The 22483-nt window shown below is 39.8% G+C and overlaps 1 protein-coding gene across 1 annotated transcript in view; it reads right to left on the bottom strand.

Annotated features, from left to right (window-relative positions):
• LOC105918810 (GDNF family receptor alpha-2) overlaps positions 1-22483 on the bottom strand; it is a 476342-nt gene that overhangs the window by 380856 nt on the left and 73003 nt on the right. The gene's annotated exons all lie outside the window — the stretch shown is intronic.

The following is a 22483-nucleotide window of genomic DNA, read 5'->3' as shown; positions in this document are numbered from 1 at the left end:
TATTAAACAGGTTTCCAGAGTTTCCTTTTTTCACCTCCGGAATATCTTCAAAATTAGAAACATTCTGTCCAGGAGTGATGATGAAAAACTCAACTATGCATTTGTTACTTCAAGGCTGGACTATTGTAATTCTTTACTATCAGGAAGTCCACAAAATGCAGTTCAAAGTCATCAGCTGATCCAAAATGCTGCGGCAAGAGTTCTGATGAAAATCAACAGGAGGGATCATATTTCTCCAATTTTAGCTTCCTTCATTGGCTTCCTGGTAAATCAAGAATATAATTTAAAATTCTTCTTCTAACATATAAAGCCCTTAATAGTCAAGCTCCATCATATATCAGAGCTCTGATTACCCCGTACGTTCCTAACAGAGCACTTTGCTCTCAGACTGCAGATCTGCTGGTGGTTCCTTGAGTCTCTAAAAGTAGAATGGGAGGCAGATCCTTTAGCTATCAGGCTCCTCTCCTGTGGAACCAACTCCCAGTTTTGGTCCATGAGGCAGACACCGTGTCTACTTTTAACACTAATCTTAAAACTTTCCTTTTTGGCAAAGCTTATAGTTAGAGTGGCTCATGTTACCCTGAGCTACCCCTATAGTTATGCTGCTATAGGCTTAGGCTACTGGAAGACATCAGGGTCTATTTTCTCACTCTACTGAGTTCTGCTGTTCTCCAGGTTTGCATTGCTTGTCGTCATCTCAGCTTTTAACTTTTTGTTCTCTCTCTTTTTTTCTTCATAGTAGGTACACCTGGTCTGACGTTCTGTTAGCTGTGACATCATCCAGGGAAGACAGATCACCCACCATTATCATCTAATGTAGAACAGATTACTGGATCAATGTGTTCTTCTGTCCTTTTTTGTCTCTCTTGTTGTGTCTCTGTTCTGTCTTCTCTAACCCTTAGTCGGTCGAGGCAGATGACCGTTCATACATAGCCTGGTTCTGCTGGAGGTTTTACCTTCCCATTAATGGGGAGTTTTCTTTCCGCTTTCACTTCATGCTTGCTTAGTATGAGAGATTGCTGCAAAGCCATGGACAATGCAGACGACTCTCCCTGTGGCTCTACGCTTCTCCAGGAGTGAATGCTGCTTGTCGGGACTTTGATGCAATCAACTGGTTCCCATATATAGGACATTTTTTTTTACCAATCTGTAAAATCTGTCCCAATATGTATAATATGATTGAATTTGACTTTGTAAAGTGCCTTGAGATGACATGTTTCATGAATTGGCGCTATATAAATAAAATTGAATTTAATTAAATAAAATCAAAACCTGTGAGAGATGTGTACGCGTATATCCCTTCCTGAACACACTGCACCCCTCGTGAACATCCCGACAACCCGTCCTCTCAAGTTGGTCTGCATAGATTACCTGTCTGTGGAACCAGATGGGAGAATAAAGGATATTCTAGTCATGACTGACCATTTCATGAAGAATGCCTTTTGATGTGCCAACTGCAAACCAGAAAGCCACAACTGTCGCCAAGTGTCTTTGGGAAAATTTCCTTGTGCATTATGGCATACCAGAATGGCTTCTTAGTGACCAAGGCACAGACTTCTGAGTCAAGGATTATTTAAGAACTTTGTAAGATGGCTGGAATCCATAAGATCGGAACCACTCCCTACCATTCTAGTGGAAATCCTGTTGAGCAGTTCAACAGAACCTTATTGGATATGTTGGGGACCCTAACTGAACAAGAGAAGAGTCATTGGAAGGAGTTCGTAAAACCCCTGGTGCATGCTTACAATTGCACAAAGAATGCCTCTACTGGTTTCTCACCTTATGAATTGATGTTCAGCTGTCAACTCAGGCGTCCTGTTTATTTGGCCTTTGGACTGCTACTGACTAATGATGAGCCTGAATATCACCCTCAGTATGTCCAGAAATTGAAATCTCACCTTGAAGACAGTTACAAATTGGCAATTGAAAATTCAAAGAGACTAATGGATCAGAACAAACTGAGTTTCAACCGCCACGTAACAGCCTCTGAACTGGCTATTGGAGTTCTGGCAAGAAATGTACGCTGGAGGGACACACACAAACTGACAGACAAGTGGGAGTCTGACGTTTACATTTTGGTCAAGAAAGCAGGAAATCTTCCCGTATATTCTTTGAGACCTGAAGGTAAAGAGTGTAAGAACTCTACACCAAGACTTGTTACTTCCATGTGGATACATACCCGCAACAGTACAAGAGCTATAAAGAGTGACCATGGAAAATATTTTGCCTTACCCTGTGATCAACAGGGTGCTCCTGTGACTGAATTACCTGCTGTCTCTCTTGAACACACTGAGCCATCAGCTACTGAAATTGAAGCTTTGACTGAAGATGATGCAGTGGAAGTTCCTGACAACGTTGAGATTCAACCTAAACAATGTAAGCCTGTTGAAACCCTCTGGAGCCTCCCAGCGAAATCTCAGAAAATTATTCATCTGTGCACTCTGAACCAACAAGTCCAGAACCTCAACCAACATTGCGCCGTTCAGTCGGTGCAAGGAATCCGCCAAACAGACTCCAGTATTCCAAACCCGGCCATCAACTCCTGAAAAGCATCCAAAGCGTTTTCCATGGGTTGGGCTCTATTAACTTTTGCTTTCTGGGAGGAAAAGGAAGATATGGTTCCTGTGTCCCGTCTGCCAGCCATTCTCTTTTTAAATCACTAATGAAGTGCAAAGTATGTGTAGCATAGCAAATATATCTTTATTCATCAATAGATAACCCGACTGGTCATTCGGCTAACCTATTACTAACACTGTCTTAATCAGATGTTCCTCCAGTAAAATACAGTACAAGGGTCTGCTTCCCAGCATGTTAGCTTGCATAGTGATGTATTGGAGTTTAACCAAATTATTCCTCTCAGGTCTGTACATGGTTGTGTGTTCATGTGTGAGATGTTGGGAGGTAATGAAAAGTATTTATTTTCTTTATGCCTAATGAGTTCACACACAAAGAAGGAATACTCCTAACAAGTCTAATCACGGCAATTATTATCTGTGTGTTCTTGTGTCATTCATGCTGTGAGTAAATTTCTGTTCATGCTGTAATGTTGTGTGTAATATGTATGTGTGTGAGGGCACATGGAGCTGTTTAAACTTTGTGGTAGGAAACTGTGTCCAATCAGGAGTTTATGCTTTCCCTGTGCAATGCAATAAAGTGCAATAAAGAGTTACAGGTCAAAATCCTGACCCTAACCAAGATCCTTCCTTTTTCCTGCCCCCAGGGCTGCAGAAGAGTTTTTAGGTCTTTAGGTTCCAAGACTGGCCTACACTGTTTAACTAAAATCCTAAATTTAATATTTAATAAAAAATGTATTTTTTCATTCATTATACAATGACAAACTTGAAGTATTATCACAAGTAATTTTGTACCGATGTGTGCCTATATAGAGTGATGCCATTTTGGTATCCTCTGCGACTCTAATAATGCCACAACATTCGTAATCGTAAATGTGCCATTACAAATTAACCACATGTATGCAAAAGGAAGTCCTTTTTCAAAATTCCTGACCCATCGACAGATGTTACTGTGCGAGAACAAGCAGCAGACTGACTGACAGCTTGCAGTATGTTGGGAAGGTGAGGTAGTGCAGTTTGCACTTCACTTCCGGGCTTTGGGTTCAATTAATAATGGCAGAACACAAGGACTGCTTATAGTCTGCAATCACAAATGTTTTGCAGGGTGTCAGGATTTTATTATTAATGCACATGCATGTGTTATACTAATACGGCACATTTGAAAATAGTTGCATATTCTTATTTGACATTAATTTTGCATGTAATTTTAAATATGCTGCTTGTATGAAAAATCAATCTCTAGCCTCATCAACATGGTGAGATTCTCAAAGTAGATAGAGTTGAGTCAAAAAGCAAAGCTGTGGATTTACTGCTCCTTATTCACCATGAGACACAGGAGGCCTCAGATTGTCCAGCCATCTCCTGCTCCATATTACCAACAACATTACTCATGGAGAAGACACCAACAATCTACAACTTCAGCTACAGGCTAAGTCATCACACAGAGGCAGCAGTACACCTTTTGGTGTTTGGAAACCAAGACAGAGGAGCAGATTCTCGTGTCAGCCACTTCACAGCTAAGAACTATTCTAGTACACAGTCAAGGTTGTAGCTTGCAGATGCCAACAGAGCCACATCATCTACAAAAAAACAAAGATGAGACCCTTAGATTCTAGAACCAGACACCCTCCTCTCCATGACTAAACCTTAGATAATACTAATGAACATCATAAATAAGATTAATGACAAGAGACAACCTTGGCAAAGTTCAAACCAACACTGGGAACAACCTCAGCTTGGTACCAAGAATGCAGACACGGCTCTTGCTTTGGTTATACAAAGGCATCCATTACATCACCGGTCTGATGATTTGACAAAACTGATCAGTGACCTATGACCCCAGCAGGCCTTATAGCAGGCACACGCATGAACCACTCTGTTCTTAAAAATGTATTTGACATTTAACTGCTAAAACCTTTTTTTTCAAAACAAATTCACTGACTTTTTTTAATCAACATTTTAAAATTAATTCCTGCTACCTCATGAATATTATCAGTAATGCAGTAAATATATTTTCCAAAGGATATTGTTGCTAAACTGTCAGCAGCAGTTTATTACAAATGTTTAAAGCTTTCTAATTCAAAACCTTTGTCCATGCACTATTAAAAAATACTTTTCTAATGACAACCCTGAATGCAGTCAATGTTGTTTTAATCGCAGGTAAAGTCATGAAGATGTATATGCATTTAGTCTTTCAGTGAGCTTTGGTGCATTGTTTTTTTTAGGCAACACAAAACCAAAATTTAATTTTCCTGGGGGTGGGGGGAAGATCTGTCTAGAAATATAGTTAAGAGGCTGAACCAATTTCACACCCTCCTATTTTACATGTGGAGATCATTTTGAAGTGCTGCCTTAAACATTTAGTTCTTGCTGTTGATTTTTTTCTATATGTATTTTTAGAGCATCTGCATCCTTAGCAAGGTCGACTGAAGTGCACCAGCTGGCACTTCTAATGACCCACAAACCTATTCTTTTATCCTGAGGGATGTCAACCAAAATAAGCAGACAAACAGAAATTTGGCAGTGTTGATGGGGATTATTCTAAGGCTATTAAGTGGAGATCCCTCTCTCTTTTGATCTCAGATGTACATATACAAATAGTGTGAATTTGGTTCAATTACAAAATACAGGAGTTACGCTGTAATTAAAAAAATCAAGCAATAATTTTGAATATTTAAAAAAAAACTAGTATTACAAAAAAATTATTCAAATTAAATTTCAAAATGCAATTTTTAATTACTCCTGCAACATTTTATTCCTTTCATTACAAACTTCTTCAGTACTTAGCAGATAATTATTTTGTTTTAATGGCCTGTAATTCATAGACTGATAGCAACTTATGGCAGAGTTCCCGAGGAATTTTCACCAATGTTCTTGAGTTTTCATCTTGCAGCTGCCTTTTTCAAAGCCCATCGGAGAGTCAGGCAACTGTGTTGGCCACTCTAGTATCTTACATGACTTCTTCTTAAACTTGGCCTAGAATGACTTTAAGGTGTGTAGTAATATAATTCCTTGATTGTTATTTGATACACAGAGCATGCACAAGATTCAGGTGTGCTCCATAAACGGTCCCAATGTCAGAAGAAAAATATATAAAAGTACAGTTCTGTAAGTTAAAAGGTATTTTACCAAATGGCACAATCCCAGAGATAGGAACTCTGATTGCTAAAAACAGACATGAACAAAGCATTAGTAGATCATGTGTAATTAGAATTTCCTCTGATATTAACAATAGGTCTCTGAGATGACAACAATAAGTCAACTTCTTAACTAAGAGTGCAGCTCAATGGCAAGGGATTTCAATAAAAATCAGGGCAGGTGAGTAGTATTTTACTTGGTCAAATTTCTTTTCTCTGTTTCCTGTCTGTTTTTTGGACCTGGAATGAAAATAATGTAGGTTCTTTGAGTATCAAATATCAGTGTGCTAAAAGACTGAAATGAGCTAGCTGAGACAGCAGCTTCTGTCTCGTGTCCCTCTAGGGATATGATGGAGACATTTCATGAGATTCACATGCATCATGTTTACAGATCTGCTCCATCTCACAAACAATATCTTAAAGACAATGACTCTCTGGTGTAGATGATAATTATGAAACCCGTGTATAAATCAGAATACATTGTATGCTAAAATACAGTGGATTAAAAGTTTGCTATTAATCCAACAGTAAACAGAGAGTGGCTGACCATCCTCTGGGGACAGCCTGTATAGGTCTGATAAGACAGTGCTGTGGTATTTCTTGTTTAACATTTGTCTTGTTTAGACAGCCGCAGCAAAACTGTGATGCTCATAAATGGTTACCAGTTAAGTATGATCAGGTGATGTTGATAAACAAGATTAAAAAGTTGAATATTTCCCCAAATCAGAGCTATTCGCCTGCCACTAGAAGGATGCATTTCATGGCAGTAGAGTTGATTTATTGCAGTACCAAAATAAATAAGAGATTCTGTTTTTAGAACCACACACCAGCACATTTAACAGGCAACACCAATAAGACCTGAAATCCCAGAAACTCAAATCTAAGACAAACAATAAGAAGATTTCCAAACTTTATAAACCATCTTGGTATTCTATCCTTTCATAAACATGATTCAGCTCATGGTTTTCAGTGGAGTCCAATCCTGGAGGATATCCATACTAATATGGAAAGGGCAATGTTTTAGAAACAAAATGATGCCACATCCTTTGATGCAAATTATTAACCCACAGAGGGCTTAAAGCTGTAGTAGAGAGTCTTGAGACAACTGAAAGCTTAAGGCTGGATTATGCTTCAAGCACGTACGTTCCACATGGAAATGAGCCATTCGGACACAATGTCTGCAGCAATTGTGCTTTGTGCAGCTTTTCCTTTGAAGTAGCGCTATTGTCCTAGACTCTAGAGGGCAGCGTTGTGTGCCTTCTCCAAGCATACTACACCCCACTACACATAAAAGTAGAAAACAATTGTTTCCAACATTTTAAAGCCTCTCCTTTCTTCCAAGAGTGATGCTGATTTCTCTCCAGGAATTGTTAACAATCACAATGATTTTTATGAGCTGAGTCATAAAGATATCTATATCTACATAACCCGCCAGAAGGAGCTCTTGCTTGTCCACCATGTTTTTCTAAACTGGACTGCCCGCACCAAGTTTCAAAAAATTTTGGCCATGCTGAGGGGCGTGGTAGCCAAAATTACATAATATAGCTCCAAGGTTCTCGCAAATGTTTCAAGCATAAACATGGCTTAACCTGAAATTTTTAACAATTACAGGTCCCCTAGCACTGCAGCTCTCTCCCCCCGGCAATCTTGAGCTTCCAAGACCACTTTGCTGTGCCTGGGGAGGGGGTGTGAACAGTGCGCAGATTGATTGACCACTGCTAACAACCAATCGAAGCCAGACAGTCCTGACTGATTGGTTATTTCTGTCCAGGAGCTGTGTATTTCAGCAAATTACACTAGGGCCACTGGAAGGAGCCAGAGGAGTTAGATTTTATTTTCTACATATCATCTGTCTCCTATTTTACAGTCAGGACATAACAGTTTTAACAAATATGTGAAAAAAATACATTTATACAAATGCTACCTACTGCAGCTCTAATCCGAAGTCACAGAGGAAGTCAAACTGGAAAACACATGCAAGACATTTTCTTTCCTAATATCTAAAAATAGTTTTGACAATAATTAACTTGTTCCTGACAGTGCCATGTACCTTGTAAAAGATCAAAAACAAAACTACCTTTTCTAAATGGAGTAAGTAATTTACAGTGAGTGTTGTTCTTGTACCCAGAGACCAATCTTAGGCTATGTTCACACTGCAGCCTGAAGTGACCCATTTTTTCCAATTTTTTTTGTCCATATGGGACCTGTATCTGATCTTTTTATGACAGTCTGAACAACTCAGATCGGATTTTTTCAAATACGACCAAGATCGCTTGGATATGTGGTCCTGAATCCGATACGTATCTGATCTTTTCAAATGTGACCTGTGTCTGTACAGCCGGGTCGCATTTATCCGACCTGTACGTCACCGATACTCGACAAACGTCACTATTCTGCGTCCTGCTATGCAGAAGCGGGAAGAAAGGCAACACCCATATCGGACTACAATGAGAAGAGCAGTCAATGGAGGGAAAGCTCCGGTTAGAAAATAAACTAATGACCGCGGCAGCATTATAATCCATGTTTACTTCCGCAAACACTGAGGATGCTTGCTACGTGTGACGTCATTGCGTCCTCGAGTGCGCATGTAGGACACATAAACCCCGTTTACACTACCCTTTTTTAACCGAGCTAAGACCAGTCCAAGCTTGGTAACCGAGATAACTCTGGAGTGTAAACGGTAAGCAGACTAAACTGAACCGAGCTAGACATAAGCGGACCGTGCTAAATGCAGACCAGTTCCAGGTGTGGTCTCCGCCTGTTTTTTTGTCTCGGTTATCTGATAACGAAGAGCGCATGAGCAGACCGCGTCATGCCCTTAAAGTCAGCTGACTGTCCGCGGTTTTTCCGGCGTGTCTGGCTGCACGTCCCGGTTCACAGTCCATTCAGACAAATTTCAGACATTCATAATAATACTAGCTTCCTTACCGTGCCACACGATTTCCAGTGATGATTCTGCTTAGCAGCGTGATAAACCTTAGCGTCTGTAATTTCCAGCGTCTGTAAACCCGGAGTAGACTTTCATTTGTCTCATCCACTTCCCAAAAGCCGACTCTCTCAAGTAAATTCACCAATGGTTCCCTTCTTCCCCTGACTCTCCGCAAACACCGAAATATCACAATAATACTCAAGAATAACATTCTGAATATTACAGGCGCCGCCGTTTTGATTTGCTTGGTCATGCCTTCAATTCCAGAGAGCAGCAGTACCGCAGATGGTCACTAGGAAGCGAGGAGCAACCAAGGAACCAAGATAGGTCGTCAGAACGAGGCTTGGCTTGGTTAACTGATCCAAGCTCGGACTGGTCTCGGCTCGGATCGGTTTAACAAGGGTAGTGTAAATGAGGCTTTATGTTGAACACATTCAGTTCACAAAGGAGATCACATATAAGTTGCATATATTTGGAAATGTGAACGACCACGCAAAAAAATCAGATTTCACAAAGAAATCTGAATTGAGCATTTAGGCCTGCAGTGTGAACGTAGCCTAACAGAAATCAATAAAGCACAACAGCGCAGTCTTATCTTCCCCCTGCTGTCCTCAAGAAACACTCATATTTCGACTAACACATAAAAAAGTGCTCTCATTTTCCAACCTCCCAGTAACTGTTTCTGTATGAGCATTTGTCATGCAACTGAGAATGAGATGTGTAAACAGAACACTGGTGTGTCTCTGTGGAGCAATACTAATCAGCCTCCGGCTCGCTCATTAGTCCACATGCTAAACACATCAGTCATTAGTCAGACTGCTAAATTAGTAATTTATTTGGCTGCGTGCTAAATACCAATGTCAGAGTTAAATGTGTAATTTAACATTCTGAACTCAAAAGCACTTCTGTGATTAAATGCTGGATGGGGCCAATTATTGGACAGAATACTTAAAGACCTACACATTAGCAGGCATACCAAACAGCTCCAGTCAATATTAAGTGGCCTGATCTATTAGCTGAACGATTAAGCAATCGAGTCAGAGCAGTTACTTAAATAAAGTCTGGACATAAGGTGTTTGTTCCTCAAGGAGTCTTGCACTGTCAGCTGCTTAGCGTGAACATTTTTAAATAAGCAAATTTCAGTAAATAACCCAGTTCCAAGTTTATTGAGCCTGCTCTGTCCAAACTCCACTAATATCAATTTGTGATTTTCAGGTAGTTAGAAATTATATTTTTCATTGAAAAATTCAATACAGTCCCATTGGGCGAATGGTATCATGTGTCCCATTTGTGCCAGACCCAAGCCTGAATAAAGGCAGATGTTGTCTACAGGAAGGGCATCTGGCATAAAATATTTACCACATCTACCATGCAAGAACATCATCCCCATACTGGATTGGTTAAGGCCCAAGTTAACAATGACTGCCATTGATGCAGGTGACCAACTGGCTATCGATGGAAATTTGGCTTGTGTTGGCCAGCAGATAAGAAGAGGAAGAAGAGGAGGACTATGGTGTGTGTATGCAGAGAGAGGAGAAAATGCAAGAGTCTAGCACTTTGAAAATTAGTTCTGTCTTTGAGTAAGACATGAAAAGCTAGAGAGTTGACTGAGATAATGCAGAGGAAGAAGGTGGACATATTGTGTGTTCAGGAGATCAGGTAGAGGAGTATTAAGACTAAACGCTTGCTACATCAAGCTGTTCTACTATGGCATAGATGGGAAGAGAAATGGTGTAGGAGTTATCTTGAAGGAGGGAACTTCTGGAGGCAAAACAAAGAGTCATATTGTGTGATGAGTCTGAAGCTAGACCCGTTTGTGATTTTTGTGGTCTCTGATGTAAAGTTACCTACTGACACAAAAAAGTAATTGTCCTTTAAGAAGGATTTAAACCAGTCAAGTGATGTAACAGAAAAGCTGACCCAGTTTTCCAGGCGATTTAATAGAATGGAGTTATCCACTGTGATGAATGCTGCACTAAGGTCCAATAATACTAGCACTTTGGTTCTTTTATTGTCTGCCTTTATATGGATGTCATTGAACACCTTGACCAGAGCAGTCACTGTACTGTCGTGAGCACGGAAACCTCACTATAAAGCGTAAAAGCAGTTGGTCAATGTTACAAACTGTTGAAATACAGGTTTTCAATAATATAACTGATAATCTTTCAGTGCAAATTAGCACAATGCTAACTGTTGGTTGTCTGTGTAGACCAAGCATTGGCAAAGTACCGCCCCTGGGCCATATACGGCCGATCAAGCTTTTTAATCCAGCCCACCAAAATAAAAATATTATCAAATTTAATTAATTTAGCATTTTTCCTGCAATGCCTATGTTTTTCCCACTAGGTGGAGCACTCCAACCACATTGACCTTTATTAACACTTCTTCACACGCTTTGCCCTTTGAACTCTTCTGTAAAAATGAGCGGACCAAAGAAAATTAAAGTGGACAGTCAATGCTGAGTGTTTAATAAGGAGTGGGCAACAAAATATTTTTCACTGAAGCCCGATCACTGGCTGTATGTCTGATATGCCAAGAAACGGTTACAGTTTTCAAAGACTACAATTTCAGCTGTCGCTTTGCTATGAAGCATTCCAGCTATGCTTGTAAACAGTCAACAGAAAAACGGGTGGTTTGTTGCTAATTTACAAACTCAGCAAAACTTTTTTCATCGACAAACTACGATCCAAGGGTCAAGTACCAAGGCAAGTTTCTTTTTTTTTTTTTTTTGCTGGCATTCAAATTAGCAAAGGCTAGCAAGTTTAATCATGTCATTAATTCAGTTGTAAAACTTGTTAACTTCATACAAGCAAGGAGACTTCAGCATCGTTAGTTTACTACGTTTCTGGAGGAAACTGAAGCCGATCATCAGGACTTGTTTTACCGCCCTGGTGTGTGCTAGTTAAGTTTGGGCAAAATGTCCCAACCAGTGTGGGAGCAGAAAGAGGAGATTTGGGCATTTTTAGAGTTAATGGGGGATATCCGACACATTTCCTGAGCTGAGAGACAAGAACTGGCTTTGTGACTTTGCTTTTGCTCAAGCACTAACTTTTAATTCATTGATCAGGTGTTTCTAGGATTCTACCAAGAAAAACATTAAGAACAATAAAAAAAAAGCTTTTACCATAAACCTTCTTGACGGGTACCCCACCATAAAACATCATGTGACTCTTAGTTGCCTGGTATCCCACAAGAAAGTTGGGTGAATTTATAGCCTTGAGTGACCCTGCAGCCTCCTTCCTCTTTGGGCTCCAGGCCACACAGTTTAACTATACTATTTAAAACTTGGGTAACTCTTACTGCTTTAATAACAATACATGATTACTAAAACAACTGATTATATATTTCCATAACAACAACTTCAAATATTCAGTAGGCTTAAAATAATAATAGAGCTGAATGTCATCAGCATAGAAATGATGAACCACATTAGGGAATTGCCTGATTATGTGGCCAAGAGGTAAAATAAATAAAAGAAAAAGAATAGGTCCCAAGACAGAGCCCTGTGGTACCCCACATCACAGGTATTTTGAGTTGGACATGAACTGCTTTCCAAAAACACTAAAAGATCTTACACAGAGATCATATTTAAATCACTCCAGAGCCTTTCCTGATAGACCAGCTATCATGAAGCCTATTAATCAAAATAATGTTTTTGTTAGTATCAAAGGCAGATGTAAGATTGTAGAGAACCATTACTGTTGATGATCCAGAGTCTGCAGACATTAAAATGTCACTCGAAACTTTAAGTAAGGCAGTTTCTGTTAAATGGAGCATACAAAATCCAGATTGTTTAAGAACTCATGTTTTTTTTAGCTGTTCTGGCACTACTTTTTCAAGAACTTTGGACATAAAAGGACTCTTGGACATAGGCCTGTGATTATTAAGCTGGGTAGGATTCAAACAGCACTTTTTCAATAATGGCTCAATAATAGCATGCTTTAAAGAACTTGGAACCACACCTGTTGAAAGTGAGGCATTGTAAATCGCTACAATACAAGGGCTGATAACAGATAAAATATTTTTAAACAATATTGCAGGGAGGATGTCGTTTGGGAAATTTTCAGTTTATCAAGTAAACCTGAGATGTCCTCCAAAGTAACTGGATCAAACACATTTAGAGACTGGGAAGGTGAAAAGATGGAAACAAAGTTTTGACACCTTAAAGGACAAATGCTCTCTCTTACATTATCAACGTTTTACAAAAAAATTATGAAGTCATCACGGTCAGCTTTAAATAACATGTATGGGAGGGGTCATAGGTGAAACAAGGGAGTTTATTGTTTCAAATAGGGCCTTAGAATTGTTCTTATTTAAGGTAATAAGATTTGAAAAAGACTAAATTCTGGCTATTGTTTATCAGTTAATTTAAAGAAATCCAAAGTTCCTTGTGGTGGAGCCTGTGAACCTCAAGCTTAGTGGATTCAAATTTGTAACACAAACATTAAAATTTGTGACACTCTTGAATTTCCAAATAGATTCATTTATCCAAGGAGAAGCTTTTTTGAGTTGTACAACTGCAGTTTTCAGTGGCACCACTGGAATTTCTGAGCAATGATTACTAAAACCCTAAGTAGCAACATTAGCAAGAAGGATAAAAAACATCACTAAAATATTGAGCAACATTCTGGGTAATAACTATCTTTTGAATTCTATGTTTGGGTGGCGATGGATCAGAGGAAAGCTAAGGTTAAAATATATATAGCAGTTATCACCCACATGTAAATTAGTAACACACAAATTAGTGATATTTATGCCAAGATCCAAGATTTGGCCTTTTGTGTGTGCAGGGCCAGAGACATGTTGAATAAAATTAAAAGAATAAGTAATAGAAAAAAAATAAGTTGCTGTATTACAGTTCCTGTCCTCCATGTGTATATTAAAATCCCCATTCAATAAAACCTTTTTAAGATTTATGATGTAAGATTAAAAAGTCTGAGGAATCAGAAATAAAAGCTCCAGCAGAGCCAGGAGGGCGGTAAATTAAAAACACAGTAAAATATGTTAGCTGAACCGACCTTGATCACCTGAGACTCAAAGGAAGAAAAGGTCTCAGTATCCACTGACCTCAGTTTTCCCCCATAGGTTGAGAATTTACTTGTGGTGGTGGACTGTGCGGAGTCACTTTGTACAGTATGGCGTAGCATGGTGCCAGTCTCTAAATCACAAACATTTCTCATACTGGAAATCTCATATCAGAACATAATTATTTAGACTGAATATTGGGAAATTACAAGTTTACAAATTTGACTATGTTACATATACTGGAGCTCATGTCTTGCATCTGCCGCATACTCGGGCGCAGACCCGCAGTAAAGGTAGGCATTGAGGGGCCGTGCTCGCCTTGGTCTGGAAGCTGTTTGGGTTTTGTTTTTTACCTCAGAGTGGCCAACTTGTTGTTATTCATATCTGAATTTGTCAGTTGAATCATAAAATTCAACTGACAAAACAAGAGCGAGCAGGAAGCAACGTCATTAATTTCTGTTGGGAATTTCAGCACTGAATTCAACACTGGAATAAACATTCATGCTGGTAAGGTTTGCTAAGGCAGCTAGGAGCACGAGGAACAGAACCAAGCAGTGAAACTTGGAAAAAACGTGATTTTCTCGCAGGAAGAAATTAACACTGCTTTGTTCGGATCCTTGTGCTCCTAAGCAGCTGTAGTTACCTCCCCTAACATGAATGTTTACTTCAGTCAGTGTTCAGGCCAACTCAGAACTCATGTAAACCAGAGTGTCTGTTTATGCTTATGCTTGACTTTTGAGTAAATTGAATGCGTTGTGCAACCAAGCCATGAGGAAAAATCTGATTAAGTTTATCCATCTATCCATCCATTTTCCTACACGCTTATTCTGGTTCGGGTCGCAAGGGGTGCTGGTGCCTATCTCCAGCTGTTAATGGGCAAGAGGCGGGGTACACCCTGGACAGGTCGCCAGTCTGTTGCAGTGATTACGTTTAAAGCTACTGAAATGTGGTACTTTTACAGGCCCCCAGGGGACTGCCCATCACAGCAGGGGGTGGCAACACCGCAACAAAGCTAAGCTGCCTTTCTCATATCTTCATCTTTGCTCCTGACAAATGGTTTGCACCGGGAAGACAAGCCATGGGCCCGCATGGGGTTAAAGAATCTGGAGTAAAGAATCTGTCTATACCGAAACCAGCCTTGTGATTTTTCTCAACTGTTGCAGGAAAGCTTAAGCCTCCAGAGAACGAACACAGCCACACCAGGAAGGCTGTGCAGAGATCCCCGATGCTGGAAAGACCGTGCAGAGAGCCCACGGTGTGGAGGTCCCTGCTTCCACCACCCGAGCATACCCCTCCCCGGAGCCAAACGGCCCCAAACGGCTGTTTTCCCCTCTGAGCGACCAAATAGAACTTAAAATGTTTTAAATTAGCATTGAATGTCCGCTAGCATTAGTGCTTTTAGTTTCTTGGGTAACATTAGTGCTACGGCCCTAGTAAACACAACTACGGTTAATTTTTAAACACAGTGCTTGCTTTTGTTTCGCTCCGCCATCGTTAGATAATGCTATGAGCATTATTAAGCATTAATAAGGAAGATTAATCTCAATTAAATGGTGTTTATGTAATGTTAGGATTAAACTCAAGCTGATGTAAATAATGGCCGCAGGAAGTGCCGACTCGTCAATTCTGGTCAATCGTCCGCTTACAGCGCCCTCTAGCTTTCCAAGTTATCGATTCAAGTCTAATTATTTCCTGGAGAAATAATTTCATCAATAAAAATCAAGTGTTCAAAAGGTTATTGATTTTATTTAGCAAATCGTTCTTTAAAAGGTTTTTCCCTCAAGTAATGTTTGATTCAGGATTTGCATCGTGAATGGGTTGAAACACATGAAATGTTGTTCTAAATTAGTTAAGCTAATTTGATCTCATTCCATATTCTTTAAGATGAACTTTGCTTCTAACTTGGATCTACAGTGAACCAGGATTCACTGAATTATTCTGATCATGGTTATCAACTATTTTATTTGTCCTTTGTGTCCTTTGTGTATACGTAGTTCCTTAGCTTCTTTTTATCTTAATTTTACTTATTAGGTTAGCTAAGTTTCACTAGGCTGGTAGAAAGAATTTGTTGATTGAAATATATTGTTCATTCAGATAAATAAAATTATCTAGTGGTGTTCTCTGGATGGTCATTTTATTTCTGTTATTAAATTCTTCAACTTGAAGAGAAGGTATCACTCGTTTATTCCATGTGTGTGCAGAGTTTGCTATAAAAGAATGCCAGTGCTCAAATCACTCTTTCAGCGATTGTCCTAATATCAGCTCGTTGGGCTTATTTTCACGGAAAAATCCCCAACAGACTGATAGTTACTTATTAAACATTAAATAACTTAAAACAGTGCATAACGGCACAACAAATTGATACAGCACTACACAGATCTGACTGTTTCCAGCCAAAACACAACATAAAACCCATCTAAGGACAAAAAAATCCAGCCCCAATCTCAACCTCTCTTGAACTCATGTTAAAAGTGTCCAAGTATTACACACAGACTATTGACACATCATTAGCGCACAACTGACAAACGGTCACACATACAGGCTCCCTACAAAATGTGCAATCAGGCAACCAAATAGCCTATACACACAAGATTGATCTCAAGTGATATGATTTTCCTTTTAATTATTTGTGAAAAGCAGCACAAATTTTAACAACCTGCCCAAAGCTATTTTTCTAGCCCAACATGTTCAAAAGAAGCCTAATTGGCAACACTTTTTTAGACAGCTATACTGTCTAAAAAATACATAAAACATAAAACAAAAAAAAATACTGTGTGCATACCGTGAGCTGCGGAGACTGTTAACAGAGTGCTTTTTCTTCTTGTGGTGCTAGTGGACTGCTAAATCTTGCCCCAAGCCCCTGGCCCTCCTGTGCTGTGCTCTGCCATGCATTTATGTAGCTGTTGTTTAGTTTATCCAATGTAGAAGTCTGTGGGTGGCCACAGCTGAGCAGCGTTGTGACAAAAGGGCACTATTTTGACGACAATGATGTCCAGATTTTGGACAGAGAGAGCAGATGGTTTGAAAGAGGGGTGAAAGAAGCCATTTTGTCAAAAGAGAAAAACCATCACTAATCAGAGGGGGAATATTACGCTTCCAACTCCCTAGTGTTTACAGCTTGGTCCTCCAACACATTCCAAAGAGATTAAATCAGCAGTCTAATCATCATTCATGTGGCCAAGTACTTCACTCACAATAAGCAATAGCTTCTAACGACCCAGGACAGTGGTAACCTGACGCCGCCAGATAGATTTGCTTCGCATATCCATCTGGAAACCTTCCGTTGAAGTAATTTTGGGAAGGGGCGAAAATACTGGTTAGCTGATTGGCCTATGTTGGTGATAGACAAGCCAAATAAACCAATCAGATCATCGAAGCATATGACATACTCGTCAACATGCTTCGTCGTCGCTTGTAACAGAGCGGCGACGAAAACACAACCACAAGCCAAGCTACTCTTGCTGCAGGTAAAGGCTCGTTAGCTCAGCAAAGAAATACTCTGTAATTCCGATAAAACTTGCTCTATAGCAACGCTAACGCTAGTTTCATCGGCTGAAGCCGCCATGTTCTTTAGACTGAACTGTCAATCTTCTCGTTGCGTCACACCTCAACCCGCCTCAAAGACAACGCTGATTGGACGTTCGTTTGGTGAACGGCTCCAAATTTTCTTTAACGGAGAGTAGCCAAACTGATCTGCGAGTGAAACCTTGAAAGCTCGCGAGATCAGGATGGTCTCACGAGGCTAGGACAGTGGCGGCTGGGTCATTGATTTGCATCTGATTGAGAATGCACCTAGGAGGTTGGGCCTCCTTGTTCTTAAAAACAGCAGTGCACCAAATATAGGTTGCTCAAGTAGAGCCACCAGAATTGACAAAGGCTCCTGGATAAGTGTTGAAACGTTTTCAGAAAAAACTGAGCGAAAGCCGGTCACCTCCAATTTAAGCCTGTTTACTGTTGTGATGACCCGCATAAATGAGAATTTGCACAGGCATATAGAGTGAATGCTGCAAGTCAGTGTAATTGGCATGCTCAACTGCTTAACCCACCTAAGTAGTAGTAAACTACACGACTACAGTTCCACAGATGTGAGACATTTCTGCTCCTCCAAACAAAACACACCCATCTAAATACAGTCCAATCACAGTACAGTAGTCGGACACCCAATGAGAAAAATTTTCTGCCAGCTGCTGGGAACGAGGAAGTGGTATTCGGGGATTGTGCAACCCCTACGTTTCTGCAGGCAGAAACCAGTGACCTCTGTCGCAGGTTACAGAAGAGACTTCAGGCCAACCCCAACTACAGGACAATGTATGAATAAGCTGGCTAATTTTCAGACAGAAAGCCACCGAAAAATGCTCTGGAACATTTTGTTTCTCAAAAATGCTAAAAATGTGAATCAATGTCTTGATCTGCACAGTTTAAAATGGCTATATCCACAGATTTTACAAAACTCTAGTCTTCAAGGGCCGGTGTCCAACAACTTTCAGATGTGCCTCTGGCTGAACACACCTGACTTAAATATCAGCTCAAAGCTCTGTAAAGTCTGACTGCACACTAGTGAGGCAGTTCAGTCCTTTGTTTCAGATGTGTAGGGCAAAGGACACATCTAAACTGGAGATGGTAAGAGGGAGCACATCAACCCCGTCCTAGCTTCAGTCCACTGGCTGCCTAAACATTTTAGAATTTATTTAGAACAGAGGGGTTTAGGAGCAATTTCACATGAAATGACATACCTGATATAAATCAAGTACAGCCCCACAGAGGTAGAATGGGCAATAAATAAATAAAATACATATTGTGTAAAATACATATGTAGTAAATATAGGTTTATAAAAAGCAAGCTATTTGATTATAGACATGACAACTGTATCCAAGTATAGATAAATATTTTATTTAAAAACGATCACTTGTAAACATGTTATCTAATATGAGGGCATGTTGTTATTTTGGCAGTAGTCTGAGTATTACTATACTCTAGCCAACGAGTGTTTGGATCCGCTTCTCAGTCCTATGCACTAGTGAGAGAGACCGGGAGTGACGTCAGCGCAGCGGTACAGTAACTATAAATTCTGTCATTTCATAACTGTACGTGTCGATTTGAAACACTATAGAGAGTCTGTCCAGACGGCATATTCAAACTCAGTACCGATCGTTGGCACTAGTGAGTTTGTTTTATTCCGATAGCCTGCTAATGTCAGTCATTGAGTGCCCATTGTTTACAATGTAAAATAATGTTTTAGCCTTACTGATACTAACTTAAACCGACGGCTAAAGTGCACAATCCTTGTTTACTTATTACAATGTTTCGATTGATGAAAGTATTTTCTTGTGAATACTACCTTTGGTGAGTAAAGCAGCTCTGTCATGTTTTATGTTCTAAAACTGTCTTATGTTGAATTTTAAGTTGTGTTGACCATGGCAACCTGTTGAAACGTCCATAGTTCTGAAAGCTTTGAAAGCTACTTGCGTTTATGATCGTTGGCAGCAGGTAATAGCCGTCATTAGTTGTGATATAATACTTCTGAATGTTACATCTGGATGAGGTCAGATTTTTATGCATTTTATCAATTAATTCAGGGCTATTAAGAGTATTTTAATGTATTTTGGTTAATTTTTGCTGCATCTATGTTATTTTCTATCTAATTACTTATATCGTATTATAATTATGAACTTTATTTTTTAAGCAGTTGATATATTAAGAAATGTAATATGTCATACAACTGAACAGTGATTAGAAGTACTTGGTTTATTCTTGGTACTAGTTTCAACCTTAGCCTATAAAAGCAATTTCAACAGTGTTAGCTCTAAGATAATTTTTTGTTGACCCATGTATACCCATGTTATTTTTTGTTTTTTAACAAAACTTTATTGAAAGCTTCTACAAACAATTACGATCCCCATTACTTCAGTAAAAGGTGTGCTGCTGTGTGATGTCCCTCTGTTATCTGTACATGTGGGTTGCTTTTTTGTCTTGTATTATGAACAAACAACACCACCCCAAAAAAATTGGAATTGAGCATCAAGACCTGCAGAGTAAACATAGCCTAAATCAAGTTATTTAAGACACCCCAGGCCCGTTTACACTACACAATTTTAACTGAGCCGAGCCGAGACCAGTCTGAGCTTGGATCAGTTAACCAAGCCAAGACGACCGTTTCAACCACACTATCCCGGTTTCCAGTGTTGTATAAAGTACTGAAATCTCTGAGTCAAGTAAAAGTATAGTTACCTCTCCAAAATATGACTTTGGTAAAAGTCCAAGTCACTGACTGAAATGTTACTTGAGTAAAAGTCTTAAAGTATCTGAAATGTCTTGTACTTAAGTATGAAAATTACTGTAAAAATAGATGTACTCAAGTAATGTAATAAAAAGTATAAGTAAAAAGTAAAACAAAGCAAATGCAGTATGAATGACATTTTTTTTAGATTTTGGCAAACTTTGAAAGTAAAAATGAAGCTGAAGGCGCAAGTTCAATCGAAGAAACTCATCGCCTGCCTCCATTCAATCAGAGTCCGATACGCCTCTGATGTGAGCCAATCAGCTACGAACCGCACCTCCATGAAGCCAATCAGCATCCCACGCTCATCTTAAAAGCAACTTCAAATCCACGTCTCAGCCTGCTAACCAGCAAGCGCAAACGGATTGCATGTTGGATTTCGAATCAGATGTCCGATTCAACCCACCCCCAACCCCTTCTCCACCATCATAGCTGAGTTCATCTAGCTTCCATGACGTTCCTCCATCCTCAACCCATCAGAGTGTTTTCTCCCTTCAGTCTTCATCACTCCCTATCGCCTGTTATTGGTCCGGCAGAAGACCACCATGTTGGGCCCGGTTCTGCCAGAGGTTTCTTCCCAAAGGGGAGTTTTTCCTCTCCACAGTCGCTTCAAGCTTGCTCATCATGGACAGTTCATGCAAACCTGTGTTTATCAAGTTGGACATCTATCTTAAACAGATCACCATATGGACTAAACAAACTTCTTCTATCTCCACTCCACCACCAGTTTCAGACCTGGGGGGAACATACCTGTTCTCATACATCTACTTATGCATATTAAAGTATAATTCAGCATTAATGTTCCTGCCGAGGTCTGAGCGCCAAAGACTTAAAATATTGTATCAATAAAATTCTTCTAATTGCCATTTCTTTCTCTGTGAGTTTTTCAGATTGAATTCACTTGAAATAATATAAACAACCAAGTGCAGGAGAAATTTAGACCAAGTTTAGACAGAAAATACAACCTTTTTGTAAGCTTTCAGTTTTCCTTCTTCAAGTAAGGTCAGTGCTATGCACTTTAAAATTATACACAACCAAGTGTAGGCAAAGGGGGTGTATACTAAGAACATGGTTAAGTGATAAACCAGGTCTAGTTAACCTACAGGAAGTGGTAAACCTGCTAATAGATACACCTGCAGGTTATCATTTAGTTAAGAAAATTAGGACTCTCTGCTATTAGATGCTTTACCTATGCCACAAGTTTAACTTAACCTGCTTTACTACTGAACCAGCTTCTTATCCTGTTGGTGATGAACAAGCCCAGGCAAGTCCCGACTTTGTCACAGTAAATCAGTAGGTGGGGTCAAAACACTTGCGTGCGTGAGTCTCTCTCTCTCTCTTTTTGTAACGAGTAACTAAACCAAACATTGAAAATGTATTGGAGTAAAAGTATGCAATTAAGTTCAGAAATGTAGTGAAGTAAAAGTAAAAGTTATCAAAATAATGTATACTCGAGAAAAGTATAAAGTACTCCAAAAATATACTTAAGTACAGTAGTGAAGTATTTTTACTTCGTTACTATACAACACTGCCGGTTTCTTGGTTGCTCCTCGCCTCCTAGTGACGATTTGTGGTACTGCTGCTCTCTGGGATTGAAGGCGGGACCGAGCAAATCAAAATGGTGGCACCTGTAACATTCAGGATGTTATGGTTAGAGAGAGTTTGCTTTTGGGACGTGGATAAGACAAACGAACGTCTAATGAGGATTTACAGACTCAGGAAACAACGACAGACACTGAGGCTCATCACACTGCTATGCAGAATCATCACTGGAAATCGTGTGGCATGGTAAGGAAGCTAATATTATTATGAATGTCTGAAGTTTGTCTGAATGGAGCGTGAATCGGGACGTGCAGCCAGACACGCCGGAAAAACCGCGGACAGTCAGCTGACTGTAAGGGGATGACGCGGTCTGCTCATGCGCTCTTCGTCATCAGATAACCGAGATAAAAAAAACAGTCCAAGACCTACTCAGGAACTGGTCTGCGCGGTCCGGTTATGTCTAGCGCGGTCCAGTTCAGTCTGGTGACCATTTACACACGAGAGTTATCTCGGTTACCGAGCTCGGACTGGTCTCAAGTAAGTTAAAAAAGTGTAGTGTAAACACGACTCCTGGCTGCAATTAGCACCTCTGTTTTCTCCTGTAGAGGTAGTTTCATGGTGGTTATAATACAAAGAATTAGCTTACCCTGCAATGTCTGAGCCACCTTTGTTTCCTCCAGCTGCAAGTGCTCCAGGCCAGAAATCTCCTGTAGATATCTGTTGTCCTTACTACCACATTTGCAGCCTCCACAGTTTTCCTCCCTATGCGTCTCTCTTCTTAGAGTAACCAAGTGTAAAGAGACTCACCTTTGCAGTCCAAAAATCTGGTGTATCACATGATCAAATTAATGTAATTTAATTGGCAAAAAGACTCAATCTAGACTTCGAAAAGATGGCAGCTCAGTAGAGACACTCCCCAGCGAACGTAGAAATTACTGAATTATCCCCATTCAGCTGAGTAATATTGTCTTGCTAAAGTCACTTAGAAGGGGGTAAGAC

Source organism: Fundulus heteroclitus, chromosome 8 (assembly GCF_011125445.2).
Source record: "Fundulus heteroclitus isolate FHET01 chromosome 8, MU-UCD_Fhet_4.1, whole genome shotgun sequence".
Lineage (NCBI taxonomy): Eukaryota > Metazoa > Chordata > Actinopteri > Cyprinodontiformes > Fundulidae > Fundulus > Fundulus heteroclitus.
The sequence above is the reverse complement of the archived record's forward strand: the minus strand, read 5'-3'. Positions and strand labels throughout refer to the sequence as shown.